At 44.0% G+C, this 8988-nt stretch overlaps 1 long non-coding RNA gene across 1 annotated transcript; it reads right to left on the bottom strand.

Moving 5' to 3' along the window:
* Positions 1-832: 832 nt before the first annotated feature.
* LOC125534003 lies at positions 833-6901 on the bottom strand. Its single transcript, XR_007294398.1, has 8 exons — positions 6334-6901; positions 6039-6252; positions 5690-5817; positions 5342-5437; positions 4244-4574; positions 2201-3328; positions 2005-2118; positions 833-1269 (listed from the first exon to the last, which is right to left on the bottom strand). It is a non-coding gene; the product is annotated as an uncharacterized LOC125534003 (long non-coding RNA).
* Between the last annotated feature and the right edge of the window lie 2087 nt (positions 6902-8988).

The following is an 8988-nucleotide window of genomic DNA, read 5'->3' as shown; positions in this document are numbered from 1 at the left end:
CTCCATGTCACGGGCAGCATCCCTACTGTTCGCTCTGATTATTACTAGCAAACTTATAGCAGTAGCACTATCCAGTGTGAGGGAATTACAATGCTGCTGGATTATTTGCACCACTAGTGCTATTGAGTTTGTAGTGATGGTGTCAGTGCTGTTTTCCTTTTTATGGTTATTTGGTTGTTTGATTGCAACATTGTTATTTCCGCATAGTAGAGTTTAGTTTCACTAAGCAAGTGCTAAGATAACTTGCATGATATAGTTGGCATAACTCACTGCTGCAGATCGAGCATTGTGTGTGTATGTAGTGTTCAGGTTGAACTCGGAAAAACTTTAACTGTAGCTGTGGTGTCTTACATTGATGACACTCATCTTGTCTTTTCCTCTGTGAGAAATATACCCCTTCCAGTTTGATTGCTGATTATTTTTCTTCCATTGCATAGGGACCGGGCCAAGGTTGAAGAGGGCAACAGACAGGATCTCATGCTCGACGACACCTTGTTCAAGGTGATTCCCCTGACTTTCAGTTGTTACATGAAATTTTACTGAATTTTGTAGTTTTGAGAGCATTCTGTGTGACTTGTGTTGTGTGATACTAGATCGGGATCGCGCCATGGCGCGAGGGTGCCGGTCCCAACGTTTTGGTTAAGCATGTCGTGCTTAGTTAGTAGGAACGTATGTTTAGCGTATGAATTCAAACATGATAAAAAAATAAAATAAAGAAGAAATATTCATTTGTGATAGAAGGCATGAGATTATAAGGCAACATAAAGTTCAGCATGTTTGTAAGACCACAAAAGACACACATCAAGCACAACATAAAAGAATAGACCAAAAGCAACATTTAGTAGATCAGGATTACAACAAGTCATTTACATAGAAAGTTTTGCATTCTGCAGATCAAAAGCCGTTAATAACAATTAAAGCATGTCATTTATATCAAAAGAGACCAGTAGCGCATAGGGCAGCGAGATAGTACAAAATACTGAAAGTGAAGTATTTATACAGAAGGCTAGTGACACTTAGATAGCAGTCCGCATGAATTTTAAAGATTATAAAAGTCCACGCTAACTAATACATCTACCAGAGTCTTCAATTTTCCTTCGCCAAGAATGGTTGAAGTTCCTCATTGCTCCAAGAGAAGTTGTGTAACGCTGGCCCAGGAAGAGAAGAAAAAAATGATATTCTTCGAGAAGATATCTCAACTCATTAAAGATTCATTAAATGATTCATATGACATCTAAATCTAACATGCATTTTTGCAACAATAGATATCTGCAATGACCAAAAAAGGAACTATCAGGAAGGTGAGTTTAGTGAACTGACATCAAGAAATTCATGCATATTTCCTTTAAACAAATTTGGGGAGTGTGTATACAATAGCACTACACAACTATGAATTATAAAAAACAGAGATGACAACCATCATGAGCAATTCTTGGCAAAGGGAAGACCCGTGTCTCAGGACTCAGTGAAATATAATTCATTTTTCAGCCTAAAGATATAAACATAAAAAAATGATTGGATCCTTCTATCAAAGGTCACATAAAATAGCAATCGAGCTCAATATGTTATTTAGAAAAAAATTGGTAGACCATGTACACAACATTCATGAAGCCCTCCAGTTTCATAGGAAACCCAGGGGAGAAGAAAAGAAACTAAAACACACATGTGTTTTATTTCATTTGCAATCCATCAAAAGATGAATGTAGAGAACTCATGATCTGTGATTACTAACAACAATTCAAGTTCTGATCTATAGAGCTGGCAATTAACATTAAGCACAATGGAATAATCCTCTACTGGTTACTCTCAATCTAAAATCAACAGTTAAGTTACTATTTATCACCATCAAGCCAGCATATGCGGTTCATATATAAACTAAATCAAGCTAGCATACACACTTCATCTCCAAATAGGATTCATCTCCTGCGGTCTGATTACCCAAATCCAACCAAAGATCCTCACAGAAGAGGAGGGGGAGGGGGTAGAGGAGGAAGAGGAGCTTACTTGCGAGTAGAAGCCAGAGCACAGGGGCAGGGAGTATATGGACCAATAACAATAAGTGGCTAGTAAGATGCGCACCAAGTCATTCATCTGGTTCAAGGTACACTCCAGCTCCCTCTGCAAAATCAAGTGGGATCACAAGCATTGTCGGATAAAAAAGGCAACCCAGTGATGAAAGCACTATGTATGGCTATCTCACCCTGAGCTCCTTGGCCAACTTGCTCTCAGCCTCCCCCTTGGCGGAACGGCCTTGACGTGGTCACCATGGACCTGGCTCGGCACTCTGGCATCCCTCTTCCTGGGCACGCCCCTGGGCCGGTTAGGGCCCGCCACCCCTGTGATCTGGCAGTCGCTATCCTCGGCCGCCGCTGATGAGGAGGGGCGCTGGGGAAGCGGATGCGGCGGAGGCATTTGACGCGGCGGGGGAGCAGGGGAAGATTTACATGGAGATCAGGATCACGCCTTGGCGCGAGGATGCCGGTCCCAACGATGTGATCAAGCAAGTAATGTTCATATTAGTAGAAATCCTCGTTTAGCATATGTATTCGATTAATGAAATAAAAGAAAGAATAAACATTCATTTTTAATAGAAGCAACACTTCTCCATGTAAATCTTCTCAAGGAACCCATGCAAGTCTTTCTGCTCTACTGAACTGTTTAAAGTGTTGAACATTTAAGCCACACCAAAATTGAAGTGCATATTGCAAGAAAGAATGGCATATCTAGCTGTATCCTGAGCTATTTCTTTTCTTTTTATCCATGTATTATGGGGTATTTCTCCATGCATGAATATTACACAGGGCTAGAATAGGAACCTGCTCTTATACATCTTAGGTGTACAAACAAAACCTACTATAGAATCAATCAACCCATCGCACCCGAGTGCTCTGCTCTCCAAGCTCTACGCATGTGTTTTTACATTAAAATCCCCGAATGGAGTAACAAATTCACTAAAATAACAAAGTAATACAGACAACGTAGCACATGAGTTCATTTCCAGGACATCATGATAAAGAGGAAACAGACAAAAAATTGTATAAAGGGCCAACACATGCTACAGAAATTGATGAATCCAACTTCTAAAAATATCACCTTAAGAAGGCACTGACTTCCAAAAGAATAAATATTAGAAGGCACTAACCTTATCTTGCAAGAAATGATATTCTTGGCACTTGAAGCATGAGTCTTTTCGTTAGCCCTCTACAAATATTAGAATATTTGTATATCCTTAGAAATCATCGACCGGATGTGCACCAGAATAGACTCATAATCAAATTGTTGAGCTGTCCAATGCATAATTGGATGCGACTGGCGGATTGAGCAGCACCTGCAACAAGATGGCAAAGTCACACATCAAACATAGGTGACGTACACGGCCCGGGTAAACACGAAAGGGACCATCAAGGAAAATTAAAAATGGTGAACTGTTATACAATACATACATACGGAGCCAAAGAGAAATGCCATCGGCACAACATTACAAACTTTAGCTCAACTATTTAACCAGATTCTGCACTGCAATACTAATCAACAGAATTTGGAGATATACTATTTTGCTAATGCAACTTCCAACAGTAAAATAAGATTGAATCACCAGGAAATGCATGTTACAGACTAATTTGCACATTAACAGCACCACAACACCATCTGCCCTGTGATAATTGGTATTGTTTCTAAAAACAAAGCATCGCCAACACATCACCTTGTTCTCTACCAGATTATAAAATAGACTAAAATAAGTAGCTTCTTGGTAAGTCTACATGTCATGTACAATCATGATAACCTTAATTCATTCAAAGGCATTAAACCAGGATAGTGGATTTCCTGAACTATTTTTGTAGTTGATCTGCAAATTGACTCAAAAGGTATTTTATCTCAATAGAGAATAGTTCCACACAACTAATACAACTGGCATTTCACAAACTTCGACATTAAGACGAATGTGTATATCCATATATGATCCATGGTGTTGGATCACACGTCTCAGAAAACACAACAAGACCAATATCATCTATCACTCGCGGTGCTAAGATAGTATGCAAGCATGATTGCTATATTCTGTGAGATTTACATGTCAGAGAAAGAAATATCATCCTCACTTTGCACCTCCATCTCACCACAATATAATATATATATATTCGTCCATAAAAAGAACACATTGAACCATGGTAAATAACTAAAGTCAGTCCAAAACAGAAAAGGTGCAGGTTGTGATATCATCGATGATAATAACTGTACTCACCAGAAGAACACGAACAAGCCAGCCCGTTGATGTTGGTGTTGTGGAGACCCCAGAGGTACTTCTTGAGCTTGAGCTCGGCAAGGAGGATGCGTACCCAGACAGAGGTTGCACTTGAGGCTGAACCACCGTGGTGCCCGCGCCGTGAGGCACCAGCTCATCCATCTAACACAGGCAGCACCAGATCGCACTCTTCTGTACTCTCCGCTATGTCATTGCCCCAGCGGGATCGAACAGAGGCAGGGCATGCGGATCCGCAACCCGATGGCAAGTGTCCCGAATGACAAACCCATGACAGTGGAAGCAGAACCGGAGTCTGTGTAGGCTTCTCCATCTGACCAACAAAATTTGAAGTGGGAAAGCGAATATTCATCAATGTTTACAAAATTTATTGCAAAAAAGATGGCTTTGATAAATAAATATGTAAAGTTCACAGTAGGAAAAGCAACAAAAGGGAAAGTAAAATATAAGGATGGCCTCACTAAAATTAAATTCAGTGAATCACACTAAAATTCAGTGAAGTGAATCACACACTAAATAATCTTTGATATTTTTTCAGTAACCTTACATGATATCATACCATCTCCATACATATGATGACATCTCCATATGGATTAAATTTTAAAGATGGTAGAAAGTGAACTGAGAAAGGCCATCCGTGCCCCGTGGCAAATCCATATACATGAGCGTGACACACCACTTTTTGTAACAAGCATAGCCAGTGGAAAATATTTCCTAAAAAAATTAAGAAAATTGGATTCATTTTGGAGGATACTTAAGTATCAACAACATGCATATTGATGAGAAATGTATGTGAAACATGTAGAGAAGACCATGCTATGTCAAAAAATCTGATAGAACAGTAATAAGCTAAAGAAAAGAGAACTGTACGGTTGATTTTTTTTATCAAGCTATCAAACCAAACTGACATTCGTTTAATGATTTTTTTAATCAAGCTATGGAATCAAAAACTGACATTCATTTAAAAATGGCTGGTTGGTACTACATATCAGTATATGATAGTGCGTTGTAATACGGTTCTTTTCACCAAGTCCAATTTTTGTCAAATGGATGAAAGTAAAGAATATGGAGTATCCAAACCTTTTAGGCCTAGCTTATATTCTCGGTAACACTCTTGCATGATCGGGTGGAATATAAGTCACCCTTCTTCCATGATGTTATAAGATGGAAACAAATCTGCCATCAAATTGAGTTGATCAGTCAAAAACACAACTCAAATTTACTTACTCGCGAACATACAAGAAACACGGCCAAAATGCCTCTAGAACAACTAATAAGAAATAGCACCAAAAGGAAACTCTGAAATAGCACTAAAAGGAAAATCTTAAAGTACACATACATGCTTAACCACAATCTTGGCCTGGCAAAAACAAAATGACAATATGTGTATATGAACATCCCGGGAATCACAAGTTAAGTGAAGCTCACATGATCATTATGCTTAATGCGATGACTTCTCCTTCCTGGATGCTTTCTCACTGCCCATTCTGCTTCCTTTAGCTCTTTAGAATGCAAAGACTGATTGTTCTGAGAATATATCCATCACGTGAATTCCTCTACAAGGGAAATTAGCTTCAAGGAATGGCATTATAGGGTAACATTTTATTTATCTACTTATTATATTATAATGCATTTTCCTCTTCCTTAACTATCCTACGTTGGCTATGCGACTGTGGTGGTTCTGTAGGACAGGAACACGAAACGGGCACAAGGAAACATCCATACAGAGAGATTCATCAAATTATTGCTACTGTAAAGGGGAGTGAGCGAGGCATACCTGTGGTCACCATGTTTTGGGCATGAGCTAGCGAGTGACTCAGTAAATCCAACACCCATGACTTGTAGACCTGCGAGTATTCTCACCCAATTAATGGACGGGACACACACAGCGGCACGGTGTTGGATCCGACGGCCGAAAAGTCAACGAACGAACTTGTAGACGGGACGAGCGTCTTCAGCTCAAGCGACTGGGCCACCATGTTCTTGACCGCCTGCGCAGCAAGCACACACGCACGCAATTCAGTCACCGGAATCCAGGTGAGACAAGACAAGAAGAGAGGAGGGGGACGGACCTGCCGGAAGAGGTAGGAGACATCAAGGTCTTGCGCGATGAGGGTGAGGAGGTGTTTCAGTGCGTCGAACTTGTCGCCATCGTAGCGGGATGCGAGGAGCGCCGAGATGAAGGCGGCATTGGGGTCGCCGTAGAGGTGTGCGTCCGTGGCTCCGTGCCCATCCGCTCGCCACCCATGATGTCGTCCACTGGACCTTGACGGATCTGATGTGAAGGAGACGGGGACGGCCAGGATCCGTTCGTCGCCGCCGGCGTCAGCGGCGAGTGTGTCGGTGGTGGCCGCTCACCTCCTTCCGACCGCCTTTTGGTGCCTGTGGGATGTGATTCCGCTGTTGCTGCTGCTGTAGAGGCGGCCTTCGGGCTGCTCCTCCTGCCAGAGGAGCAGCCGCGGGAGACGCGGACAGGAGGGCGGGCCGCGGCGATGGAGATAGCGGAGCGCTCCGCCTGGATCTCCTCCTCCGCGGCGATGGAGATGGACAGGAGAGCGGGCCGCGGCGATGGAGTTCTGGGTTCAGGGGAGGATTCAGATCGAGGGGAGGGAAGGGCGAAGCGAGGGAGGAGATCGAGCGAGGGAGAGAGGGAGGGAGAGGAGGCGCGTGCGGGGGGGGGGGGGGGGGGGGGGGGGGGGGGGGGGGGGGGGGGGGGGGGGGGGGGGGGGGGGGGGGGGGGGGGGGGGGGGGGGGGGGGGTAGGGTTGTCTCCACGGGAGCCGGCCCTTTTATACCCCCGGCAAGTGAAATGACCAAAATACCCCGGTGGGGGCATGGTATTTACATTTTGCTGTCATTACTATTCATTCCAGCAGTGCCAGCTCGAGATCCGACGGCCCAGGTTGATCCAGATGCTGATCCGACGTTCAGAAACGCATCAAGGGAACCGATCCAACGGCCGAGAGTCGCTGAGCTCTAAGGAGGCTTGTACATCCATCCTTCTCTTATTTCTGGATAGGGACACCATTTGTTGTGCTCCATTTGTTTCTTCTTTTATGATTTCTGTAGCATCACCAGTTCATTACTTGTAAGCTTGCTGCCCCCAAATCACGAGCGAGCTCAGATAGAGCGTCTTGTTGGTGTCTAGTGGATTGGAAAATTAAGGACATGGATTGTGAGAGTCTAGGAATTTTTGTTCCCTAGCCTAGCACTGTTGTTTTTCAACTCGTCAGAGTTGTCTTCAGGTTCACATTCATACACCCATTCATAAGAATATCCTCTAGTCTGTCCTGATAGATAATACTATCTCCTAGTGCTTGGATGGCATCTAGGAGGAATGTATGCTATATCTTTTTTGTTGACTCACTTTCTGTGTGGATGCATTCCTTTTCATGGTGAACTCGCTATGCAGTTCAATTGATACCATTCAATTCAATTAATTCTGCAAGTACAATGTTTTTGTAAAATGCAGTACTTATCGAGCTTGCATATGCGCTGGACACTCAACTTGGATGAACTAGTCCATCCAAGCACAAACAGTTGAAGCGTGCTAGTAGGTTCGGCACTGTGTCCCGCCACGAGAACATCACCAGCGACTCCGTTGGCTTGTGTTAGAATAAATTTGAGGTACGCGGTTGATCCATCAAAGAACAAGCAATCACAGACAATGACGACATCGAGATTTATTAACGAGGTTCGGCGAACTCGCCTACTTCCCGAGGCAATGACTACGGGCGCTCCTCCCCGAAATACCGCAACACCGGCCACCCGGGCGCCGGCACAAGCCGCCAGCACCCCCTTGCAAGCCTGTTGCTATCTAGTCGTCATGGGGTTACAACGTGGGGTGCCTCCTCATATATAAGAGGCCAAGGGTACAACGTGTCCGACTCCGACACTACAAGTATCCTACCCACACTACAACACCAAGTCCAAGCGTAACCCAACTAGTATACAATATTCGACACAAACACAACAAACTCCACCTTGGCGAATATTCTCCACCATCTTGAATTTGTCCATGCGTCAAACTTCCATGTACTCCGGACTTGTGTTGTCTTCTTTGTAGCTTACTGAGAGCTACTCGACGAGTCTGCCCCAGACCCGCCGCCGCCGTGAGACCCCGCTGCTACTCCCGCAACTCCAGTCTCCGTGACTCCACCTGCAATAGTGCTCCCTTGCAGCTTATAAAGATGCGAAGCCGTCCTCCCTCCAATCATCACGGTCACCTCATCTTCCATGATTCTCATGGTCTTCCTATCCCGATCACAACGGAATACCATACCACCATCATGAAGAACACCAAGCGAAATTAGATTCCTCCTTAGCCCGGGCACATGCCTGACTCCCCGAAGCATCCACTCAACTCCGTCAAACATCTTAATTTTGATGTCACCTACTCCAGCAACACGATAACCTGTGTCATCGCCCACATAGGCTAAACCAAACTCACCAGACTTGTACGAAGAGAACCACTCCCTGTTGGGTGTCGCATGAAAAGAGCAAGCTGAATCCAACATTCACACTTCACCTTTGGTTGACCGCCTGTCTGATACTATGAGAATATCACTACTGCTGTCTGAGTCATCACCATGGGTTGCCTTATTAGCACTGGCCCCACCATTGAGTTCTGGACAGTCCTTTCTCATATGTCCCCACTGCTTACACTTGTGACACTGTATATTCTTTTTCTTTTTCTTGTTCTTCCCAGCCTCATATCCCTTCCGCCAC

The sequence above is a fragment of the Triticum urartu genome, chromosome 2, assembly GCF_003073215.2.
Source record: "Triticum urartu cultivar G1812 chromosome 2, Tu2.1, whole genome shotgun sequence".
Taxonomy (NCBI): Eukaryota; Viridiplantae; Streptophyta; class Magnoliopsida; order Poales; family Poaceae; genus Triticum; species Triticum urartu.
This window is presented reverse-complemented; position numbering and strand designations above follow the sequence as displayed.